Source organism: Monodelphis domestica, chromosome 2 (assembly GCF_027887165.1).
Source record: "Monodelphis domestica isolate mMonDom1 chromosome 2, mMonDom1.pri, whole genome shotgun sequence".
Taxonomy (NCBI): Eukaryota; Metazoa; Chordata; class Mammalia; order Didelphimorphia; family Didelphidae; genus Monodelphis; species Monodelphis domestica.
In genome coordinates this window covers 349,596,598-349,616,954 of record NC_077228.1, presented here as the reverse complement: position 1 = coordinate 349,616,954, position 20,357 = coordinate 349,596,598, and positions in this window count along the sequence as shown.

The window sequence follows — 20,357 nt, the reverse complement described above, 5'->3', positions numbered from 1 at the left end:
TTCTCTAAGTATACTGCCAAATCATTTGCAAACAGTGATAGTTTAGTTTTCCCCTTGCCTACTTTAATCCCTTCAATTTCTTTTTCTTCTCTAATTGGTACCACTAACATATCTATTCAGTATTAAATAATAGTGGTGATAATGGTCATCCTTGCTTCACACCTGATCTTTTTGAATAGGCTTCTAACTTATCCTCATTCCAGATGATACTTGCTGAAGATTTCAAATATATACTATTTGTTATTTTGAGTAAAAGCCCTCCTACACCTTTACTTTCCAGTGTTTTCAATAGGAATGGGTGTTGTACTTTGGCAAAAGCTTTTTCTGCATCTATTGATATAATAATGTGATATCTGTTAGTTTGGTAATGGATATGTTCAGTTTTGTGGATGGTTTTCCTAATGTTAGTGTATACTTGCATTCCTGGTATAAATCCCACCTGTTCATAATGAATAGTCCTTGTGAAGACTTGTTCTTTTTGCTAGTGTTTTATTAAAGATTTTTATCTATGTTCATTAAGGAAAGTTCTCTGTAGTTTTCTTTCTCAGTTTTTGGTCTTCCTGGTTTGGGAATCAGCTCCATAATTATGTCATAAAATGAGTTTGATAAAAGTCCTTCTTTGCTTATTTTCTCAAATAGGTTGTGTAGTACTGGTATTAGTTGTTCTTTAAATGTTTGATAGAATTCACTTGTGAATATTTCTGGTCCTGGGAATTTTTTCTTACACAGTTCCTTGATATCTTGTTCAATTTCTTTATTTGAGTGGGGTTATTTAAGTATTCTATTTCCCTTTTTGTTAATCTAGGATTTGTATTTTTGTAAATATCTGCCCATTATACCTAGATTATCATATTTATTGCTATATATTTGGGCAAAGTAACTTAGTAATTATATTAATTTCCTCTTTATTAGAGGTAAGATTGTCCTTTTAATTTTTATGACTGTTAATTGATTCTTTTCTTTCTTTTTTTATTAGATCTACTAGTATTTTATGTACTTTATTTGTTTGTTACAAAATACCAGCTTGGTGTCTTATTTATTATTTCAATAGTTCTTTTACTTCTAATTTTATTAATTTCTCCTTTAATTTTTAGGATTTTTAATTTACTTTTTATCTGGAGATTTAAAATTTCTTCTCTTTCTAGTTTCCTTAAGTTGCAAGCCCAATTCATTGATCTCCTCCCTTTCTATTTTGTTGATATAGGCCCTCAAGGATATACATTTTCCCCTGAGTACTGCTTTCACTATATCCCACAGATTTTGTTATGTTGTCTCCTCATTCTCATTCTCTTGATTGAAATCAGTAATTATTTCTATGATTTGTTTTTTGACCCACCAGTTTTGAAAAATTAGATTGTTTAGTTTCAAATTAATTTTAAATATGCCTCTTGATGAAAACTTATTGAATATAATTTATTCCATTATTATCTGAAAACGTTGAAAACTATTTCTGCTTTTATTCATTTCTTTGCAATGTTTTTATGTCCTAGTAAATGAACAATCTTTGTATATGTACCATGTGCTGCTGAAAAGGAGGTATATTTCTTTTTATCCCTGTTCTGTTTTCTAATATTTCACTTACTTCCTTTACTTCTTTCTTATTTATTTTTTGACTTTATTTAACTAGTTCTGATAGGGGAATGTTGAGGTTCCCCACTAGTATAGTTTTACTCTTTGTTTCCCCCTTAGGCTCCTTTAGTTTTTCCTTTAAAATCCTGCATGCAATACCCCTTGGTGCATAAATATTTGATATTTATATTACTTCATTGTTTATAGTACCTTTTTGAAAGATGTAACTTCCTTCTTTATATCTTTTAATCAGATAAATTTTTACTTTATGTTTGTCTGATATCATGATTGCTACTCCTACTTTTTCTTACTTTAGATGATGCATAATAAATTCTGCTACAGTCTTTAACCTTTAATCTCTGTGTGTTGTCCTGCCTCAGATGTGTTTCTTGTAAACAACATATATCAGTATTCTGGTTTTTAACCTACTCTGCTATCTGTTTCCATTTTTTGAGTAAGGTAATCCCACTCACACTGACAATCATGATGAATAACTCTGTATTGCTTTTCATCTTATTTTCTTTAATATGAAGGAGGATTCCTGTAACCAGATAGTAAGGGGGAGTCATCTGAATGTAGAAAAAATAAGTGCCAAGAAATCATTTAAGAAAACATGAATAGATTTGAAGAAGATTATACAAATTTCAGTAGTAGAATGACAATGATAATTTGAGGGGAAATGTATCATCTGAAATATTTTCAAAATCAGCTATCCTGACCTTCTACACATCCACATATCACTCTTTCTTGCTTCTGTCTTAGGGATATTATAAATTCATCTTGATTGTGGACCAAAAAAAGTGCATAAATTCCTTTATTTTGCTTTGTTGGGGATGATATTATAAAATCCTTTCTCAGCAATTAAAAGAAATGCATGTTAGATTTGCCACTAATGCTCTAATAGCTATCACATGCCAATTTCTTGTAAAGAAAAGCCTTCAAGAAAATGTAGGCAAAGTACCTTCGAAGTTCTAAGTGAACTTGAGTACTTCTGTTTGTTCTGATGTTAAAACTGGAACACAAGTTTGACATTGGGGTGCTGGGGTGCTTAAAAATGAGAAAAAGGAGATTTAACTTTTGATTATAAGCCTTCTTTAAGGAATCTATAGAGGTAATGATGCTAGTCCCAGAAGTTACACTCTAAATAAGTTCATCTCTTCCCTTAGGCTCATAGCTAAGCCAACTTGCTGTTAGAGAAAGATTGGAAACTACTTGGCCTGATTGCCTATATTTTTCTTTTACTTGTCTGAGGCTAAACTTGTCTTTGATAATAAACTCATAAATTCATGACACTGAAATTTTAGAGAAGAGAATTCCATTGTTCCAAATGCATTGAGAGACTTTGAAATCTAAAACCATATCCTCTATGGTGGAATATGGATGGTGGAATATCAAGGGCAATCAATTGTGATGCTTTAAATTTTATAGATAGAGTGGCAGGATGATTTGGGAAAAACATCTTAAAAATTTCATATCTGCTGTTTCCCTTCACCTTCATCTCCTGAGAAATTCTTGACTGGTTCTGGGTCACATGTTCTGGAAACAGAAGGGAGAACAATTAGATCAATGTTAGCTGCAAAATTGAATTTGATACAGCTCACCTATAAAACAAAGAAGGAGAAAACTTTTCCACTGTCTTCATTTTGTTTCCTTTTAAAAATATTTTTTAATAAAGGAGGCTGTAGCATCACTTGGCATTTCTCCAATATTTCATTGTAAAATCACATGAGATTCAACATAACCTCTAACCTTTTCCCTATGTAGACCTCCCACCAGATTGAGGCCATTTTTCAAATTCTGTTCCAATTCCTGCCCAACCCTCTGTATTATCTCCCTTTGAGAACTCCTGGCTTTGACCTCAGTCTGACTTTCTGTCTATCCACATGGATCTCAGTTTGGAGAATGTTCAAATGATATATTTTCTCCAACTGTGTCTTAAATTATGATCTCAAGCATATATTGATCACATTCTCCTTCACCCTTTTTCTACCCCACATCAAACTTGGGGATACAATATAAGTATGCTAAATTCCAAACAATAATCAAGCATTTTTAAATCTTGAAAATTATACACCAATTTGCTGAAATATTCCCAAGGCATATTAGGCATCAAATGCTAAAAATCATTAAAATAAGTAAAGCAACATTTTAGTTAACTTAGGAACATCTTGATCTACCCATGAATAATTCATTATAGAAACTAATATATCTAATATCACATTATGGGCCATCTTCTCACAAGTTACATTATTTCTCCTTTTTCATTATATCCCTGAGTATCTTTGTTTTAAAAAAATTATTTTGGAAGTGAATTAAATTATTTGCAAGATGGGATTACTTGTAAATATTATAAAGTTGATACTCTTTGATATAGGACCACTATAAGCAGTTGATTAAAACCATTAGCAAATGAGAGGGAAGAGAAACTATGGAGGAAAAAGCATGATGATGTAAGCCCTAATGGTAATATAAAAGAGAACATAGAGTGGCATGATTTTTTTTCTTCCATATTGAGTGTACCTGTGTTAAGAATCCCAGAATACCAAATGGTAGTTTGGAAAAGAAATGTTGGAGCTGAGACCCAAACATGGAGCAGTTAAAATACATTTTAGAGGGAATAGCTAAAAACATTCACACTTGAATGACAATATGTCTTACAAAAAGTCTCTTCTTGGGCATTAGTCATTTTGGAGGTGACTTTCCTTCTTCATAGTTCTGGGAATAAAGATGGTCTTAAGCTTTGTTGCTTGTTTCTTTGTTTTTTAGTCATGTCCAAATTTTTGTGACTGTATTTGGGATTTTTCTGGCAAACATAATGGAGTGGTTTTCCATTTCTTTCTCCAGCTGATTTTACTCATTTTACAGAAATTGAGATAGAGTTAACTGACTTGCCCAGACCACACAGCCAATAAACATCTGAGGGCAATTTTAAACTCACAAAGATAAGTCTTCCTGATTTGAGGCTAGATTATTCACTGTCATGAAACTGGGAGACTACCTAGCACACCAATCTTACCCACAATAAATATAGAAACCTGGTATACCTTTAGAGGTCTGCTCAGGTCAGTTGAATTAAGATCAACTAGGTTCTAATTTTTGGTGTCCTTAGTTTATCATCTTCTACTTTCCAGTCAGTGCAGTGACATTGGCTTAATAAATATTTAATAAATACATGTTGGTTGGACTATTGACTTCAAAGAGGCATTGTGGGGCTCAAAAAGAGAATGTAAACAAAGGATTTAAAAAAATAGTAAAATATCAAATCAATGGGATTTTTTGATGCTATTATCTTATTTCTCTCCACAGGACTTGAGTTATGCTGGGAAAGAGTTTGTTCATTTTTCAATGTGAGTATATATATATTCAATGTGAATATATATAAATCTATATATCTTGGAAAACAGTATACATATATATATATATACATATATCTATCTATCTATCTATCTTGGGAAACAGTGTACACTACAAATCAGAGTTTACTTTATTTTTATACATTATTTAGATTTTTTAAATGACAGAGAAAATATTAATAATGCTCATTAAACATAAAAGGGTAGGTATATTATACAAACCCACTTTTTATATTCTATCTAATATAAATATATAAACAGCACCTTTTATTCCCTCTGACAGCAATATAAACACACAGACAGCTATACATTCACACATTTATGCATGTCTATATCCATATAGATATACATATACACATTTGTGTGTAGGCAGCAGTGATATAGGAATCATGGAGTTTTCTCATCCTTGCCTTCAATAGAAGCTGATAAAAGACTTTTTTGTATCTTCATCTCTCTTAGGAGAAATGTATTCAAAGGCAACATAAAATATTAAATAATTCTTTTGCAAAATGTCTTTCTCAGAGGGTCTAAAACTGGTACTGAAAATACATATTAACAAAGTTAAGCCAGTGGATAATCACAGTAAATGGAGTAACTTCATATACCCTATGGGAATGTCTGACATATGTGGGGATTTTTCATGTTTGGGTTTTTCAGGAGTCAGTATTTCATATCAACAAAGCTAGATGATAGAGTGGATAAAATGCTGAACCTGGAACCAGGTAGACCCAAGTTCAAATTTGGATTCAGTTACTTCCTAGCTATTTGACCAGTAGCAAGTAACTAAAACTCATTTGTCTCAGTTTCCTCATCTGTCAAATGAACTGTAGAAGGAAATGGCAAACCATTCCAGTATCTTTGCCAAGAAAACCCAAAATGAGGCATTGAAGAGTTGGACACAACTGAAAAACAACTAAACAGCAACATCTTTATTTCACCAATATTTTCCATCAATAGATTATTAATCCCCCTTGCCAATAAAGTGGAGTTTTGCAGTATTAAGACATTTATTTTGGTTCTGTGAATAAACTAGCAAAGAAGATTAGACATGGATCATATTATAAATGACCAGATAACATGTTTCAGTTTTTATTAATGGTGAGGAAGGGGAGGAAGAGGAACATTTTTTTTTGCTTTCTACATCTCTTTTGTCCCAATATCTTTCACAAAAGCTATAATGATTTTTTGTATAGATATCCTAATGATGTTATGTGCCAAAGAGAAATAACCACATGTTCTAGGCATAGAAATAACCTATATGAAATTTTATACTAGAGACTGACTTGGGTATGGTAAAATATGCCTGATTAACATTGTTATGAACTATCAAGGGCTAAAATTTGCATCTTATAAAATATTGAGTAAATAACACAAGATTATATGACTTCACAGTGTTGATATTCAGAGTGTCTGTAGTGCCTCTATGTGCCAGTTGAGTGATTATAAGTTATATGTTTACCCATTTTTCAGCCCCAGACTAATGAAGGAATAGAGTTGAAGTCTTCTCTTCTAATTCCAGATATAAATCTGTTAGTCATTCTGTCAATGTTCAAGGTCAATCACAAAGCTATCTTAGCCTCCTTTTCCCATTCATAAAGTTATGATGCTAACACATTTGCTGTCTGTCTCAAGGATTTTGTGATTTTTAATGAGGCTCCATATCTACAATGTTATCTCTGTGAAAATATTGTTATTATCTGTACAGATAATGCCTCAGCTTGAATAGAGGGAAAAAAGGTACCCTGAGATATCCCTGGTATTATGATAAAGCAATGAATGACCACCTACAGGAAATTGGTTTCATAAAAGGCAACAACAAAGAGCACATCAGGATTACATGAAATCAATCAGAAGCAGACACGAAGAACACAAGCCATATAAAGTTGAGCCTTTCATGACTGATGGCAAAAGAAATCAAAGACATCCTTGCTAATTTCAAAAAACTCTCATCCTCCTCTAAAGGTGAGAACATGACTTCAGACAGCATGCTGGCTCAGCTGGACTTCTGTGAAGATACGATGACTCCATTTATGGGCTTCTTGAAGAATGATTTGGCCATGAAAAGGCTCAGCCAACCCATCCAACATTAATTTAGGTCACCTGTGGTGTGGACTGGGAACTAGGGCTTTCTACATGCATTTCTTCATCAGGTCCCTGCTCTGTGCATGTTCTTGAGCTTTATGTATTTATTTTGGTCCCATTCTCAATGAAATTGAGATATGAATTTTCAAAGGAAAACATAATCAGTTTATTTCAGTAAAATTATGGCTAATTTCATAATGAAAATTGCAATTTGGCATAGCATAAAGAACAAAATGAGTTACAGTTAGATGATGTTGATTTGAATACTTGTTCCACACTCCATAGGTGACCTTGTACAAGTCAATTGACCTTTAGGATCTTTAGTACCCTCATTCATGAAATTAATCAGTTTGATTAGATGATCTATGAAATCCTTTTTGGCTCTAAATGCTCAGTTTTATTTATAAATCAAATGCAATAGTCCTACCTATAGAAGTAATGGATACTGTTAATGTATCTTTAAGATGGAATTGAATCTTGAGGAAAGTTAAATTTTGGAATTTGGTATCACTACAACCAATAGCATAAGGTTAGAGGCAGCTATATGTTGGTACAAGTGATGAGAATGGGCCAAGAACATATGACAGATAGTTTATCTACTGATAATGATACTAAGCCAAGAGATAAGACATGGTAGGAAGAGTTTGTGTCAGCAATAAAGGCACAAACTGAGTTTTGACTCCATTATTTTTGTTTTCAATGGAAAAGAAGGAAGCAACATCCAAGGGTCAGAATACAGGGGGAAAAAAGATCTAGAAAACAGATACTAGAAAGATGTTCAAAAGAAAACAGCATCCTGGGATCTAGAACAAATGAATAAGAATACTCAGACAGTACAACAGAGTTATGATTGGGGATCCATAATCTAAATATATTTTCTATGGGTTATAAATGTTATAAGACATATGTCAAGATTCATTTAATGACCTATCCCTATGTTCCTTTCTAGTGATTTTGTTTTCTCTCAGTGCTTAGCCCAATGACTGGCATATAGTAGTTATTAAACATATAACTTTAACTTGATGAGTAATTTGGCATTAGATAAGTTTTTATAAACAGATAAAATCTGAATTTTTCTTCATTGCTTACTTCTTATCTTTTTCTACAAGGTCTGTATTGAATCTAGAATAATGCTACCCTGGACTAATATAGATAACTCAGATTACCCAACCAGTTATCATAGTGAATAAGGGAAAAGACACTGGATTAAACAAAGTAGTTATCATTGCTATTCCTTGCCTTCCATCATTGACAGACCTATCTCTTTCATCATCAAATATCAGTTGTTCAATCCAAAATGCACCAGCCCTCTTCTTTCTCACCTGACCTCCTCTAATGTCCATGTAGAAGGACTAGCAAATTTTGTTGTTTTTTATTTCAGCTCATTCCCTTAAGCATGGAAGAATGAGGACCATCTCCAGGCATATGTAGCAGGAAACACATATTTTTTAATGTTTCTTTACTCACAAATCCCCATTCAAACTATTATACTGATTCTGAGAAAAAGAGAAAGACAATACCAACCTTATATCATTTCAATTGATTAAGAGGCTAATTTTGGCAGAAAGGCCAAACATCAAATTAATGAGAAACATAGAATTGCAAAATTCTGAGAATCTAAATTGAACCACTATTTGCTATCAATTGAATCGGTACTTTCTTTAAAATTATTTCATATTTAATTTAATTTAAAAAGCAAAAAACCATTTGGTACTGGCTAAGAGACAGAAAGGAGGATCAGTGGAATAGACTTGGGGTAAGTGACCCCAGTAATACAGTATATGACAAACCCAAAGAGCCCAGCTTCTGGGACAAAAACCCACTATTTGACAAAAACTGCTGGGAAAACTGGAAGACAGTGTGGGAGAGACTAGATTTGGACCAACACCTCACACCCTACACCAAGATAAACTCAGAATGGGTGAATGACTTGAACATAAAGAAGGAAACTATAAGTAAATTAGATGATCACAGAATAATATACATGTCAGGCATGTGGGAAAGGAAAGACTTTAAAACCAAGCAAGACATAGAAAGAGTCACAAAATATAAAATAAATAATTTTGATTACATCAAATTAAAAAGTTTTTGTACAAACAAAACCAATGCAACCAAATTGAGAAGGGAGGCAACAAATTTGGGAAACAATTTTCATAACAAAATACTCTGACAAAGGTCTAATTACTCAAATTTATAAAGAGCTAAATCAATTGTACCAAAAATCAAGCCATTCTCCAACTGATAAATGGGCAAGGGACATGAACAGGCAGTTTTCAGCCAAGGAAATCAATAGCATTAATAAGCACATGAAAAAGTGCTCTAAATCTCTGATAATCAGAGAGATGCAAATCAAAAAAAAAAAAAAACTCTGAGGTATCACCTCACACCTAGCAGATTGGCTAACATGACAGCTATGGAAAGTAATGAATGCTGGAGGTGATATGGCAAAGTCAGGACATTAATTCATTGCTGGTGGAGTTGTGAATTGATCCAACTGTTCTGGAGGGCAATTTGGAACTATGCCCAAAGGGCGATAAAAGAATGTCTGCCCTAAGATCCAGCCATAGCACTGATGGGCTTGTACCCCAAAGAGATAATAAAGAAAAAGACTTGTACAGGAATATTCATAGCTGCACTCTTTGTGGTGGCCAAAAATTGGAAAATGAGGGGATGCCCTTTGATTGAGGAATGGCTGAACAAATTGTGGTATATGTTGGTGATGGAATACTATTGTGCTCAAAGGAATAATAAAGTGGAGGAATTCCATGGAGACTGGAACAACCTCTAGGAAGTGATGCAGAGCAAGAGTATCAAAACCAGGAAAACATTGTACATAGAGTGACACACTGTGGTACAAGAGAATGTAATGGACTTCTCCATTAGTGTCAATACAACATCCCTGAACATTCTGCAGGGATACAGGAGAAAAAAACAACACTATCCACAAGCAAAGGACAAACGGTGGGAATAAAAACACCGAAGATAAGCAACTGCTTGACTACAAGGGTGGAAGGGACAGGAATGAGGAGAGACTCTAAATGAACACCCTAATACAAATACCAACAACATGGAAATGGGTTTGAAGCAAGGACACATGTGATACCCAGTGGAATCGTGCATTAGCTAGGGGAGGGGATGTAGGGGGGGAGGATAAGAAAAGGATCTTTGTTTCCAAGGAATATTGTTTGAAAATAACCAAATAAAATAATGTTTAAATTGGAAAAAAAGCAAAAAACCTTGTTATCTGCTTAAAATAATGTGTAAATATTTCAATCTATAGTATTGAAATAATATATATATATTTCCCCTTAAATAATATTTTATATTCATCAATATTTTTATTTGCCATGGGAAATGGCCCCATTGTTCTGCTCTTGCATGCTGAGCAGTGTTATCTTTGACAAGTCAATTTATTCCTCTGGGCCTCACTTTTCTAATATATAAATGAGCTTGAATTATCTCAAATCTAAAGTTTCTTCCAAATATCCCTACCTTTTAGTCTATGAGTTTAATCTTGAGATACTCTAAGTAAAAGAAAAATTCAATGAAATTTCTTGATATTGAAAATGTTTTAACTAATTGCCATCATGATTTATAACTTTGTATTTGTCACTTTTTTTTTTACCAGATACACTAATTATGTATACAGTATACCTTTGCACCACCCTGCCTTCTCAGTAACGGTAATAAAATTTTCTTATCTCAAACTAAGCATACATGCCAATGAATGAGAGAAGAAGGTGAAAGGTACTGTTCTAAAAAATTGTTCTAAATAGTAAATTGGTATTTACTCATTAAGTTTTTTAAAAAACATGGTCATAATGGAAATAGAAAATACAAGATTGCTTAATATTTTACTCTAAATTCAGAATCAATTCTTTATGTTTCACAAATCCCAAACTGTAAAGAAATTTAAGAATAATGAAGTTTTACCTAGAAGTGTGGTTTTTGTTATTGCTTTGTGGTTAATTTTGGCACAAACCTATGATGCCAACATTGTATAGAACTTTCAAAATGGAAATTATTTTTGATAATGCAGGTACTTAGACAGAGAACTAAGACATTTATCAAATAATTACTATTTGCCAGACAAGCATGACTACCACTGCATTCAAATATCTTATTTTCATTTTAAAAATATATGATTTATTTGCTTTTATTACTGCTAAATTTCAATTCCTAGCAATAAATCTATGTATTAAAAAGTGAAACAAATTTGTGGTTAAGAATATTTTTCATTGTTAAAAATAAAAAGTAAAATAAATACACATAGCCAACAAATTCCCTCATCAGTGAAAGAAAGAGATAAGTATCAATGTATGCATACATAGACACATATATATGTATGGTTTCATGTTTGTATCTATATGTGTACATATAATGCATGTGTGTATATTCTCTCTATATATATATATTCTATATGATTCTATAAGCTCTATGTCAGGAGGTGAATAATATGTTTCACTAATAATTTGGAATCATTGATGGTCATCAGATTGATGATATTTCTTGTAGCTTCCAAGATGGTAGTTGATCTTCAATTTTTAAAATTATTTTATAACTTAATTCTTGAATCTGAGTATTTTCTTCTTTGCCAATTCATGTGTCTTCAAATCTGTTCATTTTATACTATCAATGTTATTAATTTTCCTTGGATTATTTTATTTAGTATCAATTCAAATAAGTATTTTGATACAATTTTATATATGCCATATCAATAACATAATATGTATCATTAATTAAAATATGTAATAAATTATAATGCATATACTTATCCAAGAAAAAATTTTCACATTAGCCATGTTAAAAATTTATGCCATTCTTCCCCCCCTTTCCTATCCCTCTGCCCTTCCCATGAAAGTAGGTAGTATGATATAGATTGTAAATATATTATCATGTAATATGTATTTCATGTTTGCCATGTTGTGAAACAGAACACATATTGCTTACATGAGAATATTAGAAGAAATAAAGTAAAGTGGCATGTTTCAATCTGCATTAGGATGTCATCTGTTCCTTCCATAGCAGTGGACATCCTCTTTTGTCATGAGTCCCTTGGATTATTTGTCCTGGATCCTTGAATTGTTGATAAAAGTTAAGTCATTCACTGTTGATCATCATACATTATTATTGTTTCTGTGTACAATGTTCTCCCTGTTCTGCTCACTTCACTTTGCAGCGTTTCATATAAGTCTTTTCAGGGTTTTTTTTTTGTTGATTGTCACATTTGCCATTGCTAATGGAAGAATAGCATTCTAAGATTTACAGTGTAGTGGGGGTAAATATGAATTACTTTAAGGTAGACATGATTCAGATTTGAGCCTCCTTCCAGAAAATGTCAAAAATGGGAAGTTATTGGTAGGTTGAGTTATAGTAAATTTGAATAGAAAACTTAATAAAAGCCTTGAACATAGCCTAATAGGCATTAATATATTTAGGCATTATCATCCTTAATTGTTTACAACTGTTTAATTTATGTCATTAAGCAAGACATCAGATGTACAAAATGAGATGTTTAAAAGTGGAACATAGCTGTCATTATTGGACTGTTCTTCCTTTATTGTTCATATTTAGTCCTTTGTTTGCTATGACATTTCTTCATTTTGATGTATTGTTTCACTGTAAGCATGATTTTGCCACTGTTTTATCAGTTATACAACCAATTTGTCTTACCTAAGAAACCAAGAAGGAATAGGCAAGTTATGAATTGATGAATAAAATGATTTTTGTCTCAATTTCAAAGAGATGGACCCATCTAACCCTAAATAATCTTGTGACTAGGATTCATAATAGAGCATTATTGCTTTTTAATTTTCTTATGAGTAGTATTTTGCTATCATTTTCCCCTCTTTAGTACATTTTCCTCAGGAATTCCAGGCCTTGTAGGAGGTCATTATTACTGTCCTCTCAGGTAGGAGGCACACAATAGAAAAAAAAAGAATGATTTAAGACTGTCATTCTTTTCTCCCCCAAATTCACAGAGCTGTTGGGCTTCTTTTGTTATGAAATATGTTTGATGTACAGGTAAATTGTTTTCCCCCCACTCCAAAAATCTATAAAAATGTAAAAGGAGAAATGTACACACTATAATGTCTTCTCTTACTACACACAATACCAAAATTCAATTCAGCAAACAATTACTATGTATTTTCTTTATTAAAGGCATTGTGCTTGCTGCTTAAGATACAAAGATGAAACAGGAAAAAAAGGCAGTTCTCAATGAGCTATGTTCTATGTTATTACTATATGGAGCAAAACATTATACAGAAAGATGTTAAATAAAAGGAATTAGATTCTATGCCAATAAAGTTAGCAATGAATTTAGGAAAAACTAACAAATAAAATAGGTTTATATTTGCAATTTTTCAATAAACTATGAATTATTTTGTGAATACCTGGGATACATGAGAGCTTCCAGAGAAGTCAAAGAAGCTAAGAATTTTCTGTAGATTTATGGAGTATTGTAGGTATATCCTTCTTTCATATAGTAAGTGTTCAGTCACCATTATTTGTAGAATGGCTGAATGAATCATTGCTAATACACAGAGAAGTAAAATACCTTAAATTTTTTTTTAACTGAGATGAAAATACTAAGTGGGGAAAATCTCCAAGAAAGGATAAATACTGTTAACTCCCATTTGCTTTGAGTGTTTTATCTAATTAAATATTTATGTTTTATTCTCATAAATGGTATTCTTGATGATTGTATTCCACTTACTGTGCTCCATAAGTGTAGTGGGAAGTCTAATCATGAGCAGTTGATTTTAAACAACCAACTCCTAACTATGTTTTCTGCAAAATGATTGAAGCATTTACCTAATGTCTCACCAGCAAAAATCTTTATCTTTAAATGTTAGGATATAAACAATGGGCATTAACCTCTAGAGTGTTAATAATGAAATGTTTAAATAATCTTTAGGGAATTATGCCATTTTTACTACCAGTCACACTGAGCAAAGTAGATTCAGCTTTTGTTAAATAAAATATTAACATTTCAATAGCTTACTCAAATAAAAAAAATAACAAAAATATTTGGCTTTAAAATAATGTCAGAATTATCTGTTAACTTTTAATATACAATTCCCCAAGTCTCTATATTAGTATTCTGTTTATTGGCTAATCAGCAAAATAACAGCAACACATACACAATGCTGATTAATGAATAATGAAAATAGAGGTCACTGATTTTCTATTGGATCTTTAGTCATTGATCATTCAGTATTACTAAATGTTGATAGCTAAGATTGGTGAAAGTTGTCATTGTTTTTCAGTCAAATGGTCAACTATAGGCCTATATTAAAATTTGGATACTAGTTGCTGAAAAAAGCCTTTTACAAATTATTCATATTTTAAAGACTTAATCATTATTGTAATTCATTATGAAAGGCTAAATCAGTGATCTGAGCATATGGATTTGGGATGGAGTGCTGTTTATTGCATTTCAACATGGAAATGATGTATGGCACATAATACATGGAACTGGTGTTTAATAATTAAGATGGCTTCTCTTATTTTGTTTACTAGTTTCTACATCTGACAACTGGTAATTTTGCTTGATGATTAGTAACCAATCTTGCTCAGCGGCACCTTCTAATGGATCTCAGCATGGCCAATTTTCCACACAGATTCAATCTCTGCCTGAATCTTACTAATCCTTTGATTGGGCTCAGGGAAATACTTGGATCCCCATAGCGTTCCCAACATACTGACTATTCATAAAGGTAATCAGAATCCTCCAAGTTTGCCACAAATGCAAACCCCCACACCTGCTTCTTGCCCTAAATGAAATAGGTCACACAATGAACTTCGTTCAACAGCTCCTTTACTGGAGGCCAGAACTCTGGCTAAGTTCTCAGAAAGTGAGGAAATGGATGACAAGATTTTGTTCATTTCTGCCCCAAAAATTTTGGGTGAGAGAACCTTTGTAAATGCCCTGTAGGTAATAGTTCTTTCCCTGAAGGAGACATAGTAGGTCACTCTACAAGTTAATGAACAAAAATATAAAGGGTGTTTTAGTATACACTGAGAAACCCAGATATCAGCACACTTCACAACTTAATTAGACACACAATGAGTGCAATTCTCCTCCTATCTAAAATTCCTTATTCAGTTAGGCACCTTTAGAAACTACATTAACACTGTCTGGCCCCAAGGGTACAATTTAATTCCCAGAAGTAGTCAACAGAATGACCTGAAAGAATCAATCACTAGATATGTACAGCATGCCATTTTCTAATTAGGCAACTAAGCCAGTTGGCCTTCCTCTGGTCTGAAATATGAGCTCCTTTTAAATACCAGAATATCGATAATTCAAGACTCATTGTGGTAGAATACAGCTATTATCTAACAGTCAGAGCAACATAAAAGGGATACCCTGTCTGTGACAAAACATTTATATTAAGGGGAGAAATGAGAAAAGTGGATCAGAAGCAATATATGCCAGGGAGAGAGATGATTCTATGGTATAGATCAATCATCAGTCAACAATCAACCAGCTTTTACTAAATATGTAATATAAGCCAGGGATTGTGTTAGGTTCTAGGGATACAAACACACAAAAAATGAAAGAATCCCTACTTCCACTGAGGTTGTTTTCTAATGGAGAGGGAGGATACAGGGCAATATGAAAACAATAAATATAACATGTACAAAGCAGTTAAATATAAGATAGTTTGAAAAGGAGATTAGGGGGGACCAAGAAATGCTTCATGTAGGAGATAATGCTTGAGCTTCATCATGAAGAGACAGTGAGAGGTTGAAAAGCAGAAGTAGAGAGGAAATATAGGCAGAGAGATGAGCAGGAATACCTATCAGACAGACAGATGGTCACCTTGTTGGTTCTGGACAAATGGGTGAGAGACAGAAAATGAAAAGATATTTCAGGAGAGATATGATTCATGGTAAGAAGATTTATAGTAGGGTCATTTATTCATGCTTGAATAATCATTTATTAAATATCTACTATGTAAAACACTCAGAGGTGTGTGATTCTTTGGAAGTTGAATTTGTTGAAACAATGATATCTAATAGCACCTAGTGAAAGGATTAGCAACATCTCAGTGATGGCTTAGAATGTTACTGACTTTCTTATTCTTGGTACCTCCTTCCCATGAATTCTGTCAATTAAGGATTCATTTAGCTTGCCCACCTCATTTAAAATGCAAATACTTCCTGTGAGGACTGTCAGAAATTCATAATTCAGTGTGAATTACTTTAATTTATATAGTTAGATTACGTTTTCCTCAAAGAACAATGGAAATGAATAGCAGCACCCCAAAATCTATCACATCTAAGGGCACACAGTAGAAGAAGGGCACTGATAAATTGTATAGTGTCTAAAGGAAGGCAACCAGAAAAGGGAAGGTCCTTGGTTATATTCCATATAAAGATCGTTTGAAGGACATGAAGATATTAAGCCTGGAAGAGAGAAGGTTGGGAGAGGGGAGAATGGTAACTTAGTTCAAGCTCTAAGGGGGCTAGAAATGAAAGAAGCATGATAGTGGTTTTGATTGCTGTTTGATTAATTTATTTGTTTCATTTATTTATTTTATTTTGCCTTGAGACAGAACTATGAGTAAAGAGTTTGTTTTTCATGTGGGCGAGGAGAATAAATTCCTTATAATTAGAGCATGTCAAAATGGAATAGGTTATCTAAAAAATATTGGCAAATTTCCCTCAAAGAATAATGGAAATGACTAGCAGTACCCAAAATCTATCAAATTTGCTTCATTTGAATACATTTTAAGTTGTGGGATTATTTTTTGGGAATGGGCTAGACTAGTTGTCTTGAAGGTCTTTGGCAACTCTCAAAATTCTGTGATTCTGTGATTATAAGTTTTAATTCAGGGGACAAAAAAAGGGATACTGTTGTAGAACAGAACTATTGAGACTGAAGGCAATTCTAGGTACATGATAGAATAGTGGAAGAGATGCTTTGGACAATCAGAGGGCTGAATGAGCACAAAAGTTTAATGGGGATTTAAAATGAGAACATAGTAATATGGGAGAAAGATGAATAAAGAAAGATAAAAAATACTGAAGCTTCATTTATTGTGCAGTGATGTCTTGTTGGTGAAAATTAGAAATCATTTCACTGTCAACTTTGGGATGTGTGTTTTAGGTTGATGGTTAAAAATTTAGTTATTTCTTTCTTTAGCAAACAAAAGCAAAAAGAAATGTAGCTCCAATAATCTTGCCCAATCCTCTATCTTTATGTATGCCGAAACTGAGAACCATACAGATGAATTGACTGATCTGAAAAATACTTGAAAATGTAGCAAAACCAGTATTCAAGCACTATTCTTCTGACTAGTATTCAGGTTTTTAAAAATGTACTACATGATCTTTCAGTTGGATATTTATTTTCCCCTTTTCCACACAACTTCAAAATAACTTCCCATTCCATCCCTCTCAAAAAAGAAATTTCTTTGAGTATATACCATGCTATATGGTGGCAGAATGAAGTAATTTTAAAATTCAAAATCTTTTCCCAAACACCTCCTGTATTTTTCCTTAAGGATATCTGGTACCCTTTTCATTTGTTTTTATTTCTGATTTTTTGTCCTTGTATATTAACCTTATGTTGTTGGGTTTAACTTCATCCTTAAAATGAGTTTGTAATACTGGTTTACAGTATTTCTGTCAGGTCTAAATCCTCTTATTTTTTTAAATTTACATGCAAATTCTCTTTAATAATTTTGTGTTCGCTCTCTTCTGATACTTCTTCCATTTACTGCAAGAATATCTCCTTTCTTCCTTTTCTCCTTTCATTTTATCTTTGTTTTCTATTTGTCATTCCCAACAATAACCCCAATCACAGATGATGCATCTACTCTCCCTATGTGCAGAAAAAAAGAAAACTTCTCCTTAAGACAAATCAGAAATAATAAGGAACCCATGACATCAGACTTAAAGCTCTTTAAAATCTTCAGAACACTGATTCAATATCTTTATAAAAGATTAATTTACACAAATTTATAAAATTATATGTTTACAAAACTTTTTTAATTGAACATTTTTTTCTCACAAGCAATATTAAATAACACTTATTCTTTTATTAATAACACAAAAATATTGCCATCTACTATACTTGGCAGGAGCAATTTGTAACTTAACTTCAATTCTGGCATTATACGAAGAATGTTGAATGTGAGTCCAGTCAGGGGGAAAAAAATTCTCTTTTTTTCTTATTTTGTCTCCACCAAGAGTTACTCAGGGGAAATCTTAGAAAAAAAGTAGCTTGGATACATCTAATGTCTAGATCTCCCAAGGTTTAGGGCAAAGGCTACTCAATACCTTTACAAATATTGAAGGTAATAATGGTAACAATGCATTTATCAGAAATAGGATGACCTTTATTTTGACCCATACAAAATAATAACTATTCACAATAGTCCATAAACAATCAATATGTTTATTTTTTTCTTCTCCTTCCCCTCTAATGATAGCCAACATTTCTTGCCAGTGATATAGTCCTCCAAATTAATTTCACGATGTCAGTTTTTTTAATTGCCCTAAAAGAGAAAATGAACTCGATTTTGCTATAACAGCAATTCCCTTCCCATAAGACCTATTCTATCCTAAGAATAAGAACAAGAGTTTGGTAAAATCCATTTTATTTTATCTTATTCTCTCATGACCTGACTTTAGACTTATATTTCTCCTAAACATGTATGGCTCACATTAGTGCTATTCTTCTTCCCAAGAAGGTATCACTGAACAGGAAGTTTCAATTCTTTCTATGGATGTCTAGATTACAGAAACTTTGATTTAGGATTACTTGTTTGTGTGGGAGAACACACAAAATGGAACTTAGAATAAGCTGGAACAATCAATTCATCTCCTATCAATGAGTCACTTATAACCCAGGGAACATCATATTCTAGAGGGAAATGAATTTAAATCCCTCCTTTCATCAACTTAATTAGGTAACCATCTAGATTAATGAAATACTATTATAAATGCTGAATATTGTTATGTTTCATGCCACCATATAGAGAATGTTTAGAGGTCAGTCAGGAAATGAATACCTTTAACTTAGTACTTTCCTTGGACACTTTGAAAATAGGCTAGAAAAATAATGATTCTTCCTTTTTTGGATTTTCTTGCAAGTCTGTTTCCTATAGACAGCAAGCCATCTCTCATCTGCCACTAAATCAGATTATTCTAAATATGTAGCTTCAATTTGTGTTTTATTCAGTAAGATAGTAGGTTTTCTGTATGAATTTGAACAAACAGATATTTATTCATCTAATAGACTTATAAAATATTTTGGACAGTCAAGTATGAGTCAACCAAGCTAATATTTAATTGAATACACTTTATGCTTTCAGTAAGTACCAAAGTACAATATATATTTATATATTTATATTCATAAACATTGCCTCACTTCTCTTGAAGGAAATTTTTTTCTTCTTTTTCTTTTACCTTGTTCCATTGCCTTTCCTAGAAAACAGAAGGCACTTAATAAATATTTGTTATTTGATTTAGCTAAAACCCTATTTTAATTTGTGGGAGAGTACAAAGTTGAAGAAAAAAATAGAGTTCTTATTCTCAAGAACACTCAATCCAGTAATGATGAAATTAAACAAACATAAATAAGAAAGAAAATAGACATATGTGAAAAGATAGAAAGGATTGTATACAATTGTAAAATGAAGGGAAAGAATAATTAATTGATTTCTGAATTGTAGCCTAACATTTATATTATAAACATTTCAAAGATTTTCCATGTGTCATCTTATTTGATTATCATAACAACTTTGTGAGATAAACCATTGCACATAATCTCAGTTACCTTATATGGAAACTGAGTCATAGAAAGATAAAAAAAAATCTGCTGATGTTAACATGTATCAGAGTCATAATTTAAACTCAAATCTCTCCTGACTGAAACTCTAGCATTTTTTCCTATTTTATTCCTTGGGATACTAAAAGCAATCTTTGGAAGAATTGTCTTATTTTTATTTTTAAATTGTGGTATATCACAGAAAGCTTATCAGAGCAAATGTTGGTAGAACTCTGAACTCTGATTCCTTATGGAAGCATGGTGGAGTACTTTAATAAGAAAGTGCCTTAAAGTTAATATAACTAGCCAAGGTAGGGAGGTATTGCTTTAGGCTAAGAAGGAAAAGGTTAAGAGTTAGTATGAGTGGGCAGCAAATAACACTGACTCCAGAGAGCTCTCCATTTTAGGCAGTAGTGCTTGGAATTTTTCAAAGCCTTTCTATATTAACCCTGAATGCTCTTATTTCTGCATTGCAGGCAATAGCAGAGTATCTCTTTGTCAGATCTTAAAGGTGGGGACTTTCATTTGAGGATGTCTATTTTATTTATTTAAAGGTTTAAGAAAAA